Genomic DNA, 14,568 nt, shown 5'->3' with positions numbered 1-14,568 from the left:
AGACCTGATGATGTCGTTTCACAGAGACTACCTGGATTGTCTGGCGCCCCGGCTCCGGGGGCATCCACCCCGGCCTCAGCAGGTGGCAGGAGCCGCCTATAATGGCGGGGGGTACTGTCACGCCCCTGGGAACAAGAGGAGTGGCAACACCTGTGGTTAATTGATGAAACCTGGGATAAAAGGAGCTCCGTGTCCACAACACTATGCGGATTCTTGCAACCGCCTTTGTGGTCTTGCAGTTTCAGTGTCTTCATCTCATTCTTTGCGTCCTGCTTGATTCTCATGTTCCTGGTTTTTGACCCTCGCCTGTTTTCTCCGACTACCGAGTTTTGGCTTGCCTGTGTTGAAACATCTACGCCTGCAAGACCTTTGTCTGTCCCTGACCTTGATTGTGTCCTGCCCTTCGAACCCACTGGAAAGAATAAAACCAACCCGCAATTAGGTCCACTGCTGACCTGTCTCCAGCCTGTCTCTATGACAATTAGAAAAAGCTTGCAAAAAATTTTACAAGTGTAACAAACACTTTAGAAAGTAGGTAAAATGAAACAGTGGTCAAAAAGCAGTAAGTCCAAGACATGTTTAACGGTTGTTTCTTAAACCTATGAGAAGGAAACTATTCTATTTATGTGTGACCTGGTTCTTCTGTCTGTCCTGGTTTTACACTCCACTGCTGGCTCAATGTCGTGGGTCTGTGGAACAACCAGGAACAGCTGGGGTCTAAATGAGGTGTTACCACAAACAAATAAATTTCAAATTTAGCACATTGATTGTGCTGCTGCTGAACTAGAATAATTTTTCAGTGAAATGAAAATGCAGCACAATAATGTTTTTCTTTGAGGTCACAGTGGATGGCCATTATGTTTTCGGGAGAAACATAATGTGTGTGTGTGACAGAGCGAGAGAGTTTGCCCTTCAATGGACTGATGTTCTGTCCAGGGTGTGTCCTGTTTCATGCTCTATTCTTCCACCGATGCATGAGGTAGGACAGTGTAAGTTTTACTGCAAAACTTCATCTACTTTCATACAAAACTAAACCAAGAGTGGAGGTTTTTGAAAGAAAGACAATCTCATATGCCACAACTTCTCTCAGTCTGAATGGATCCTACATGGATAGATGACAATAGCAGCTGTGGAAGAATATGCCTGTCAGATTTTGAGTTGTCTAATAAAAATTGTAAAGACTTGAAAATTTTCTAAATCATAGCAGTTTGGTATTGAAACTGACAAACATACTTTAAAAGTGCCTTTCAAAAGTAGTCTAAAGATCCATGTATACATCTGAATCTATTTTACTGAAGTCCATACACACAATGGGGGCATGCTGGGAAATGTAGTTCAACATTAAAATGCTCAATCACAGATGTACTGAAAAGTTTTGTCTGATAGAAAGGAAAAAAAAAGAAAACTTATTTTTATACCTTTCTTTTTGTTATAAGTGCCACTTGATATTGTTTTGTTAAAAAGAAGCCTTTCTGTGCATTCATCTTTTCACTTAATAACCTAGATAATTCATATTTACAATTTTGCAGTTTACTGAAATGTATTATACTTTTCTTAAATTTCTTGCAGATATTCCCAGAAATGCTTGTTTTGTATGCAACAGAAAAGCATTTTTTACAATTTAATAAACACACTTTGTTGTACAGATACTGTAATGCATCACCCTCTGCTGAGTTTTTTCTTCTTTTTAATATTCAGGAAGATGTTAACTCAGATATCATAACTTTTTATAAAACTGGGTTTATTTTTTACTTTTACTATTTTAAACTGTCAGTGTCTCTCTGGTTATTGTATTTCACTGTTTCTCAATGTGTTTGGTAAAGAAATAATTTCAGCAGTATGTCAGGGACTACCACGGTGCACATAGTGGTAAAGTTACTCCTTATGGGCCAAGGGATTACAGGTTTGAATCTCATCTGCTGCTGTAGTTCCCTTAAGCAAATCAGTGCTTGTGAATTGCTCCAGTTAAAAAATAATAAAAAAAAATTAAAAAATTACAAACCTTTTACAACATTTAAAAAATTTAATTTTTTTGAATGTTGACAGAAGCGGGGTGGCATGGTGTCACAGCGAGTAGCTCTGTTGTCTCACAGTGCCTGGGGGGTGTGAAAGAATGTGGGTTCGACCCCGGCTTGGTCCGTGTGGAGTTTGTACGTTCTCCCTGTGTTTGCGTGGGTTTCCTTCCACAGTCCGAAGACATGCTGTTCAGGTTAACCCATAGTGTGTGAGTGTCACAGAGAGAGTGTGTTCCACTGATGTACGGATGAGTGACCCATTGTAAGTAGTGTATCTAGCAGTGTAAGTCACCTCGGTGAATAAGGTGTGTGGGCTGATAACACTACATAGTATCCATTGTAAGTCGCTTTGGAGAAAAGTGTCTGCTAAGTACACACACACACACACACACACACACACACACATTTTCTGAACCGCTTGTCCTGTATGGGGTCACGGGGAACCGGAGCCTAACCCGACAACTCAGGGCGTAAGGCTGGAGGGGGAGGGGACACACCCAGGATGGGACACCAGTCCGTCGCAAGGCACCCCAAGTGGGACTCGAACCCCAGACCCACCGGAAAGCAGGACCCAGTCCAACCCACTGCACCACTGCGCCCCCCCGTATCTGCTAAGTAAATAAATGTAAATTACTTTAATACACAGGGTATCTTTAATGTTTTGTATGAAAGAAACAGTAACGCAATTTTTTTTGGTTATTAGCAATAGTACCCTTAATGGTTTGGTCATTCAAGGAAAATCATCACACAAATTATAGGCACAGAGCATTTCAGAAGTCTTTTACTATTTTTTTTTAGTTATTAAATATATGAAAATATTGTGGTACGTGGCACTCCAGGTTTAGATGGGGCGAAGAAGGACCCACAGGCAGTATTCATTTTGAATATTTTATTAGAACACCGGCACACAGGGAAATAATGCTCTCTGTGTGTGGACCCTGTTTTCTCAAGGACCTGCACCTCAAGCCAGCCTTCCCAGCCTGTGTAGCACCCCCAGGCTCTCCGCTTCCAACTGGGGGACATGGTCACCTCATTATTTTCCCCAGAAGTGCCCCCAGTGGTTGAACACTTTAGTTACAATTTATGCATAATTCAACTATTTACAATAAACAAATTCCCCGCTGAAACACAGTAATGCAGGTCATTACAGTATTTGTACAATTTAAGTAGGGAATGTAACAATATTTTCTCTTTCATACACTACTACAATGCTTAATATTTATCAGGCTTCACAAACACAGTTAATTTTTCCCTTTTTCTGCATATTTACATCTCAGATTTACCTGCATTCCTGTGTCACAATGGCAAACAAGAAGAGCAGAATTACCCCACAAAGACAGATCCGAAGCAAATTTTCCACACAACGGAAGACTGGAGGAAAAAAAAAAACAGATGGGGAAACATAGTTACCATAACTTCACGAATAAAGGTATGTCTTGGCACTTTACTCACTGAAACTGCTCTAGAGGTAACGCACATTGGAATTTTAATAACATACTTGCATTGGCCGGTATTACTTCCTCACTGATCACGGAGTAAAACGGCTTCTCAGTTCTGTTCCCTCTACACCTGTATTCCCTGTGATAGGATCCATTCTCAGGTGTCACACTGAACGTCTCTCCATTGTGTTCTAGTGGGATCTGAAGTCCATCTGAGTACCATGTGTAGTTCCACAGAGAAAAGTCTCCCTGGATCTCACACCTCAGTGTCAGACTGTCTGTGGTCAATATCTGTGTCCATCCAGTGTCCAGAGACAGGACAGCATATGGACGAACTGCAGGATAAATCTATTATTAATATTAATACAACATGGAAGAATTATGAAGATTGCAAAATACGGACATGAAAATACATATATAACTTAGCAATAACAATGAAATCTCTTACCTTGAATATTTACTTTATGAGAATCACTGTAGTGAGAGTAAAACCCCCCTCTGTGAGCTCGACACCAGTACTGTCCACTGTGGGACGGAGCAGCAGAGCTGATGGTGTAACTGGACCCATCAGTCCTGTCATTCTCAATGTTGGACAGCTCTGTTCTCTGTGTGTCTTTGTACCACAGATACTTCCAGCCAGTTGAATCTCCATCTACTGTACAGGTCAGTGTGAGTCTCTCTCCTGTATAAATGTCTTCACTGGGGGTCTCCATGGGTATTTGAAGCTTTGGGGGAGTTTCTTCATAAACAGAAGTAGGAAAGACATTCATGGTATTATTTCAGCACAGCAAAAACATTGTACAGCATCTTAACATAAATACAAAATATGAATGCTATGCACTACCATATACAGTGAGTAGAAGAGAGTTACTGTGTGGGGAGGTCACTGCTCTCTCTGGAAGTTCTCCTCTACACTCATACTGTCCAGAGTGTGACCGAGCAGCAGACGGGATTGTGTAAGTGTCTCCATCTCCACTGATGGGAATCTCCTGTCCATCTCTGTACCATTTATACACCCAGGGAGTAGGACTCCCCTGAACATCACACCTCAGAGTGACTGTTTCAGTGTGGAACATGTTTGTCCATCCTGACTGTAGATTCAGGATGGACTGTGGGACACCTGAAAAAATAAAGACACCAGTCACAGTACAACTGTCGCTGTCAGTGTTGGACAGAACTGCTCCCTGTGTGTCTTTTTGCTACAGATACTTCCAGCCAGTTGAATCTCCATCTACTGTACGGGTCAGTGAGAGTCTCTCTCCTGTGTAGATCTCTCCAGCAGACTTTTTTAGAATTGCTTTGGCTTCTTCTCTAATAATGTATATTTTAAATTAGTAATTTTCCCTGACAAAAGGCTTCACGTTTCATAATTCGTCATTTGTCTGTCATGAGAAAAAAAATTATAGAAAACTGTATTATATGTATTATAAAATATTATATAGTATATTATATATTTCAACACTCACCCAACACCTCAAGAGATAGAGATCCACTGTACGGCTGTATTACTGGGTTATTTATGTATTCTGCATGACATAAATACTGCCCACTGTCTCTCACTGTCACGGACTGGAGTCTATATGTCTGGTGGCCATCATCATATTTGGATGTAAGTTTTTCCAGAAGGTTTTGTTGGTTTTTCTTGCCCCAGGAATATTTCCACTGTGATCCTTTTTTGATCTCACATTTTAAGGTTACATTTTCACCAGTAAACAGCACTGGGAACGGGGGGTCTTGGGTCAGTACAGCCTGAGGACGGTCACCTGTAATGTTTGTCAAGGCTTCAGTATTTAAATGGTGTAAAGATGAGATGTTTCAGAGATTATAAATTACTCATTTTAATTAAAATTACCCACCAGAAACAATGAGTTCATGACGGTTACTGTAAAAATGTACACTTTCTTTTCGCCCAATACACTGATATTGTCCTTGGTCTGTTTCTCTCACTGGACTGAGTACATGAACAGGTCCAGTGGTGAAGTGTTCAATCTCAGAAGTTAAATTCTTCTGTGTACTTCTGCTCCAGGTAAAATTCCAGCCCTTCAGTGACTCTCCAGATCCATTGATATGACAGGTGAGAGTAACCGTGTCTCCTGGGAACATCTCTGACCACGGAGGGTCTGCAGTCAGAACAGCCTGAGCACTCAATGCTTTTCGAGAAAGAAGATTTAAAGAAAAAGTTACATGTTGAAAGACATGCTTTTGATTAACAATTTACAGAATAATCCTACACACACATTGTCTGAAATCACTTGTCCCAGCACAAGGCTAGAGGGGGAGAGGACATCCCCCAGACAGGGCAACAGTCCCTCACAAGGCACTTCAAGCAGGACTTAAACCCCAGACCCACCAGAGTGCAGGCCCTGGTCAAACCCACTGCACCACTGTACCATTGCCCAACCCCACCCTCTCTAATTTAAGAATAATTTTAAGTCTGAAGTAGTAAACATAAGGTTAATTAATATGTTTTTATCAGTGTTAATAAAAAAATAATAATTATGACTGCAGATAAGACTGTTGACTTAATGCTGCACTTTGTCGTCACATACTTACTTGCCACCCCAAAACAAAGGCAGAATGAAGTAGCTGTATCTATAAAAGAATGGGAGGGAGAATATGAGAATAGGATATTATCATTATTATTATTATTATTATTATTATTATTATTATTATTATTATTATTATTATTATTAGTAGTAATAATAATAATTATTATTATATCATATACAACAACAACAATTATAATAATACAGTATATTTTTTATTTTGTTGTGTATAATATTCGTACAAAGCATAAAACACAACGATTATAGTGATATAAAGGGCAAAACATCTGCTCATTCATTGTAAGGATGAAAGAAAAAAAAAGATTCTACTTACAAATCTTCAGAAACCAATACATTTTCATCCCGTCATTTGTTTCAAAACTGCCTTTTCTTTCTGTGTTAGAGAAACATCTGTCTCATTAAAAAATGCTGACAGCTGGTGACAGGACATATAAAATGAATCATGTGACTGAAGCTCATCCAATCCTGGCAGTACCCTTCAGAGATTAAATTAGTTTTATACAAAAACCTTACAGTGTGGGACATGCTGTGTAAGTAAATTAAATAAATTGATTCTGGTGAATTTCTAATGTATACATAGTTTCATCCATTGTTATACATTCTTCTTTATTAATTCAGACCTCAGCAGGTTTATCTGGTTAATGTAACAATTACTGATGCCAGCTAACATGAATACTGTTAATATTTTGCTCCGGTTTCATATATTTCTGTTATTATTGACTTATTCTGTTGTATGCTGTTCTGAGACAGAAGGTTCTTTCAACAGACATAATGTCACATAATGTGTGTCTGGCTTGGACCTTGTGCTGGTTTTTTGTTCTCCTTCTCCAAGTTATAATAATGTTTTCTGTCTCATCTGGCCTGTGGTGCAGTATCACAGACAGACTGGCTGCAGGTTCTTCATCTCTCAGCTTCTAATTTTGAACTCGGCTGCCGGGTGTTGGTGGTCTGTGAGAAACACTGAAGCGTACCCTAAATAGGTACTGTAACTTAACCAGTGGCTTTCAATATGAATAGTGAAAGCTGTGCTGCAATGCAGCTGAGATGTGAAACTTTTTATAATCTGAGAAAAGAGTGTAGCGTAACCCTTCAGCCATCCATTAAAGCAAACAGAAGATTTTTTTTTTTAATTCTGTTTATTTATTTGTTTGTTTGTTTGTTTTTAAATTTTGTAGTTACATTTTTTAAATGTCAATAGTGTTTAAGATCATTGTGGTTCAATATAGTTCTTAATGTTTCAGATCCACTGCCAACTGAAAAAAAAAGAGAACTATAATAACATATAATATATACGTTAAACGTATGCTCTAGAAGCTGATCTGCAAAGACGTAACAGAGCAAATTTAACACATCCCTGAAACTTCATTTTATTATCTGTGGCTCATATTTACACCTCATTTTATGAAGTGTGTAACGTTAAAAACATTTAAATAAGTGAACCTGGTAGTTGTTTGTTGTTTAAGTGTGACCAATTAAGTGTTTAAGTTTGTTTTAAGTGAGACATACTGATGCTTCTTTGAGCTTCTGGTTTCTCACTGCACTAATGCTTGAATGTAGTTTGTGAAACATCCAGAAGCATCACCTACAGCAGGCTTTAGAAAAAAACAAATCCTTTTTTTTTTACTAACTGTAGCACACAAACTGTGCTGTTGTTAAGCTGTAAATACCTTTCAGGAAAGCCATAAACCACAGCAGTTAGCGTTGCAGTCAGTTCTGTTGCCGTGCAATCAGAAGAACGTGTGTTTGAGTTCCTGCACTGACACGAGTTTATCCCCAACTGCTTGGGTGGAGGAACACTTAGGTCCCTGCACTGGGACCACTTGCTCCATAGGGAACCCAACAAAGGTGCACAATCTGGGCTTCCATAGGTCCCAAATAGATAAAACTGCAGCATGCCTCCCACCCAAAACCAAGAAACATGTGAAATCATTCTTAGGCCTGGTCAATTATTACAAATGCTTCTTCACCGAACTTCACCCAGTTGACCAACCCCCCGCCTCCTTGTCTGCCCACCTCCCTTTCATTTTGCGCACTGATGCCTCAGACAGAGACAGAGGTCTAGGTGTTGTCCTCTCCCAGGAGGTGGATGGGGTGGACCGGTTCATCAGCCAAAAACTGCCCCTAAGGGAACTTCATTTCAATAATGTAGAATAAGAGTGCTTGGTTGTCAAGTGGACAGCTCTGAACCTCTACTTCTACCTCCTGGGACAGGAAGAATACCTCTGGACTGACCATACCTCCCTCTATTGGCTACATACATTTACATTTACATTTATTTATTTAGCAGACACATTTCTCTAAAGCAACTTTTAAAGAACTCTATGTAGTATTGCTAGCCCACACACCTTATTCACCATGGTGACCTACACTGCTAGATACCATGAAAGACACCAGTGCCAAGATCACCTGTGGGTATGTATCCCTGCAGCTCTGACTCTTGTCTCCTGATGGGGCAGAGGATTCAATAGGTTGGGATAAATTGGGTAATTTCCCAACCAATTTCCGGCATTTGAGAATGTGAAACGTTGGGAGACAGTGCACTTGATTACGTACACTTCTGTACATCTACACATGTCAGTACTGAACATGTTAAAAAACCCTTGAAAAGCACTTACTGTATGAACAAGGAAATATACATGGTACGTAATCTGCATTGCATCTTCCAAACTAGTATGTTCTGGAGCCTGTCTCTGTTACAGACCCATAACGTAGTGGCAATCAGAAACTTTTCCTCCCATGGTGCACTGCCACTCACGTTCATTTTTTGTACAAAGTTTAACCGTAATTCGGGGGGGGGGGGTGTGGTGGTGCAGTGGATTTGAACAGGTCCTGCTCTCTGGTGGGGCTGAGGTTTGAGTCCCACTTGGGGTGCCTTGGGACGGACTGACGTCCCATCCTGGGTGTGTCCCTTACCCCTCAAGCCCTGTGTCCTGTGTTGCCAGGTTAGGCTCGAGCTTCTCTTCACCCTGCTTGGGACAAGGGGTTTTAGACAATGTGTGTGTGTGTATGTTAACTGAAATTGTTGCTGTTTCACAGTGAATATTTGTGTAGCTGTTCAATGTGTCGTTCACTGCAGAGCAGAGTTTTTGTGTTTAGTTCAGTGACTGTCATGAGAAATGGATTTGTTGTTTCTAGGTGCTGAGAAAACTTGGCCCTTCCTCTCTTTGCATTCATGACTGAGGGAGGATGATATAACAACAGTAATAATACAAATTGTGGCAAGATGAATCTTTAAAGCAGGGAATCTTCAAAATATTGCTATGTGTACTCATCCAACAAAAACCAACAAATAAGTAAACAATAAATGCTTTTGGAAAATATATTTCTTTTAGGAGGAAAGATATAGAAACAGGGCAACTGGAATTTTTACCTGCATTTCTAACACACAAGTGTATGTGTAATGTGTATGGACTAGATGGAAAGTGATACTGGCAGATCTAACTGCTATAAATGTATAAATTCTCGTATCCTGTGATGGACTGGAGTCCCATGGAAGAGGCACCCTTGAGAAACCTGAGACCCTGACATGGGTGGGAGAGAGAGAGAGAGAGAGAGAGAGAGAGAGAGAGAGAGAGAGAGAGAGAGAGAGAGAGAGAGAGAGAGAGAGAGAGAGAGAGAGAGCGATAGTATCAATGTGATGAAAGAAACTAGTTTGACAATGGGGACATCTGGTGGACAAGGGGAGGACTCCAGTATCTACACTTGAACAAAACTACCTCCATCCATCCATTTTCATTAAGGACACATGAACAATTAACATGTATGAATGCTACGTTGTATAACAAGGTTTTTGATGAGGGTCGAGGGGGACTGGAGCCTATCCCAGAATCGCTGAGCACAAGGTGGAGGTGTTGCACATGGACGGGGTGCTGGTCCTCCACAGGATGGCCACATATAACTGCCAACTGACCTAAACCAAATGTCTTTGAGCTGTGGGAGTTAACCCACACAGACACAACAAAAACCTGAAAACTAGGTACTGTTATGCCTGTCATTTCACAAGCTTATGAACACTAAGGAATTAACAGGATATTATGCCTACATCATAAATATTGTATCAAAGGTTATGATTAATCATGAAAACTGTCTCCACACTGTTACACCCAACATTTCTAGCATGTCCTGTTGACACCAGGCAGAACATGTCTAAAAATTCATTTTCAATGCAATTTTCTGAAGTTACTATGAGCCTGTAACAACATTAAGCTGTTAGACTCTGGACTTTTCCCATCATGCAGTTTTGGGGACTGTATGTCCACTGGAACTTCATCTTCTTCTGAGCTTATAGGAGATGAGCTTTTTTCCCACTTGCAGAACTTGGTCATTCTCCTCCAACCTGCTACTCACAGTACAGAAAAACACTCAGTTTAATATTAACTTTAACCAGCAATATTAAATTATTTCTAAAATCCTAAATAAAGGACTCAGTAGCTGGAGCTTCCACAACTGTAAGCTTCAGTTTAGAACGAGAGCTTCAAAGGAAGAACTGAAACACAACTCCTTATGTTGCTGTACTTGTGTTATTGGAACTCAAGTACAGCGTAAAGCAAGGTGCATAAGATGTCATAAATAAATAAATAAATGGAAAAAAAAACAAAATCTAGAGTGAAATTTGCTGATATGTGGTATTAATACTAAAATGACAAGAGAATAACATTATTTCCAATTGATTTACAGTTATCCCATATGCAGTACATTCTCCCTGCAGAAGGTGCAAGCAGTTGTGGTGATTTTAAAATGGTTACATAGCATACTTTTAGGTTTATGTTTCAAAAACTGATATAACACATCTTGATGAAGTTTTATCTTATGATATTGTAAAAATTTGGATCACAAAGTTCTGTTGTCGCATATCTATCTGTATCTATATCATGACATTTTCATGCTTCTCAAGCCAGAAACCCTCTTATTTTAACCTCTTAGTCCTGTTACCAATGAAGCAAACACACTGTGCGTCAATGTGACGAAATGTCATAAATGTCAGTGCCAGCTATCAGGGTCTCGCTGCCATTTCCATGGCATTTATAGACCTGGATTGGGAATCGTGGTTTGCATTTTACAACCAGCCAGGTGAAATTATAAAGAGCTCAGTGGATGTATAAGCAATTAAAAATAAAATCCAAACCAGCATTGAAATACAAAGTAAATAATAAATGCTGTAACTCAAAACAAAATGATGGCACTTTCAGGGACATATCTGGTGAGATCACAAAGGAGCTCACACTTTAAAATCAGTGTGCGTCACATGAGAGATGTCTCTGTAGGCAATGGAAGGAGAATGTAAAGGTGATGGAAAACGTTTTGGTGCCTGATTTTGGAATGATTCTGTGGAAACGGGTAGATGGCTTTCAGAGTCACCTTTGAAATATATCATAGAAGAATATTGGAGCAGTTCTTCCTCCTCAAACCAGAAGCAAAATTTAGCTGTTATTATCAGGGAGGTTTGGTGGCAGAGCAGGTAGCACTGGTGCCTAGCAGCTCCTGGACTGTGGAACAGGGTTTGAATCAGTTGCTCTTTATTCACTGCTTCACTCCTGCTTTCAACCCTGAATGAGTTTTATTTCATCTTGTATATCTAGCCTTCAACTTACAATGAGGCTTCATTCCAAAGAATTGTTTGTCCTTGACTTCTTTGTAAGCTGTAACTGTTTTCTACTGTATTAAATAAACCATAAGGATAAATATGAAACTGTAAACCACTGTAAACAATGTTTTTGTAAATAAAATACTATCACTCGCAGACACACTGAGTCAAAAACGCTGCAGCTGATGTTATTGCACAGAAGGTGGCCTGGTTGCCAGTAGACATTATGATCAAATGCTGGAACTTGAAAATAGCACATTAAGGTTGTTGGGATTACTGCTGTAAGTACAGACAGACATGATCCTATCCCACAATCATTATGAGAAAGGCTGTGGGGGGTACACCCTGGACAGGATGCCAGTCACAGGGTCACATCCCGCGATCTTATTACCAGTTTCCTGAAGAACAGAGTGGGGCGGTGTTTGATAGGGTTCCTGGGAGGTGGTTCTCTCTCACATCAGTGAATGGAGTCGAATAAGTAGCACCGTATTGTTACCTCTCTTTTACTGTGATCATAACTGTCACATGCTTGCTAGCCTCTTCCCAGAGGCTCAGCTGAGAACACAATATTTGTCACCTTGCACTCCAACATTGTACCACATGCTATGAGAGGCTGTTATTCCACCACTCCGCAAACTTCCCCAATATTTCATACTCTGAGTGTTTGTTTCTTTCATGCAATCATCCACTTCTGAACATCTCATTCTGTTCAGTTCCAAACGTTCTGTCCCCAGGGGTGTGCTCCACTTTAAAAGAATGCATGGTAACAGGTATGAATTAACTAATTACTCTGTTCCCTCATAGATATACAGGCACCAAGTAGCATGGTGGTAAGGGCTGGAGCCTTGCGCTTCAAGGACCTGAGTTTGAATCCTGCCACTAGTTCTAGTACCCTTGAACAAGGTACTTACCTTGAATTACACACACACATTTTCAGAACCGCTTGTCCCAGACGGGGTCACGGGGAACCGGAGGCTACCCGGCAACACAGGGCGTAAGGCCGGAAGGGGAAGGGGACACACCCAGGACGGGACGCCAGTCCGCCGCAAGGCACCCCAAGTGGGACTCAAACCCTAGACCCACCAGAGAGCAGGCACAGGCCAAACCTGCTTTGCTACCATGCCCCCCCAAGACCAACTAAATATATGCAAAATAAAGTGTTAGTCAAGTTAAGAATTAAACTGTAAAAAGAAGGTATGAAGCAATTTTGAAGTATGCAAAAATCAAATCTTCTTCCCTGATTATTTCCAAGTGATATAGTGGATTGGTCCATTAGATATGCAATGGTAAAACCAAATGAGATTTATTTTTAAAGTAAAGTTTCTACTACATCAAAGTCTTCCATAGTTGACTTTCAATTTAAAACTGCTGATTCAGATGGAAAAGTCATACTGGATACTAGACCAGAAGAATAAGTCTCTAAAATTAAAAAAAAAATGCTTGAAACAAAGTGATTTAGAATGACTTGTAATTGTCACGTCCATGACCGCACCACAATCAAGAGCACCTAATGCCAATCAAGCACAGGACAAGAATCAGAGCATTTCAGTGTTACGGTTGTCTTCTGATACAGTCTTTGCTTTACTCAAAACTTAATTTTTTGACTTTTTGATTTTTCTATCAATAAAATTAGCCAAATTATGCTGAAATGTGCAGTATGACCCTATCAAAAAAGCTCTTCTTTCAAGCAATGCAATCTTATACACGTAAGGCATGTGGCAGCAAAGCATTGCAGATAACATGCGGGTCATTTATTTTTCTGTAAGACCCAATAGCACAACCATGCTGTTGCTGAAAGTATTTACCAGGAAAAAAAAAAAGAAAAAAGCTTCATTATGTGCAGCCTGAGCCATATGAGAGTTGCCTGATATGACCACACACACACAGTCTGAAACCACTTGTCCCAGGCAGGGTCACAGCAATTCAGAGCCTAACCCAGTAACACAGGGAGCAAGGCTGGAGAGGACGCCAGTTTGACGCAAGGCACCCCAAGCAGGACTCGAACCCCAGACCGGCCGGAGAGCAGGATCCAGCCAAACCAATCACACCATTGCACCACCACCTGATGTGACCAGTGAAATCGAATTAAAACCCACAAACATACAGGACATGGGAGTTTCTGATATTACACACCAGGATGATATGCTTTCTAAAAAAGGTGCTAAAACAAATTTTAAAAAATTAATCATGCGTTATGAAAGAGGCAGTTCAAAGTCTAACTGACTGTATTTCTTTCTTTCTTTTATTTCTGCTTCCTTGTTCCCCGTTCTTCTGGCATAAGTACTGGACCCCTGCAACCCTTATGTGGATGAGAGGTGAACAATATTGAGTAAACAAGTGAGTTGACTGTGCTATTTGTTCAATGGTCTCAATATTCCGTGACATTGAGAAGAAACAAAGCTCCCATGTACACTTAAAGCAAAGTCATTGACTTTGTGCCATTTGAGCTGTGTGTGTATTTGTATAAATGAGATAAATCACAGTGCTTAGCAGGACACTGCGCAGCTTCATGTAGCATCAACCTACCCCATGTCTGACATCCACAAAGAACAGCCTGCTGATCTCTCCGCCCAGCATCCTACTCAGGGGAGAATGTTAATTATTCATGAGAGAAAGGCATAAGCTTGTGTGCATCCCCCCACCCCCACCCCCACCACAACGCCCCCCCCAGTCCCGCCATAGGCCAGCTTTCAGGCAGTCGTGCAGCTGCGCTTACTTGACTCGACAGAGCTGCCTAGCCGCTCATCTGCATACAGAAAAAAACTTCACCGCCCTCCTGGAGAGTGACCACATGTTGACCACCTCCCATCTGCCCTACACATACTCACACACAAGAGTACACGCCCCAGTGCAGAGAGAAGGAGAAAACCCCACCCACTCTCTGGCGGGGTATTGCTTCTCCTGCCGCCGCATTGTGCCGTGCACTGCGTCTCCATGTATGTCCTAGCCGTTCACTGATTTGC

The sequence above is a fragment of the Scleropages formosus genome, chromosome 19 (assembly GCF_900964775.1).
Source record: "Scleropages formosus chromosome 19, fSclFor1.1, whole genome shotgun sequence".
Lineage (NCBI taxonomy): Eukaryota > Metazoa > Chordata > Actinopteri > Osteoglossiformes > Osteoglossidae > Scleropages > Scleropages formosus.
This window is presented reverse-complemented; position numbering follows the sequence as displayed.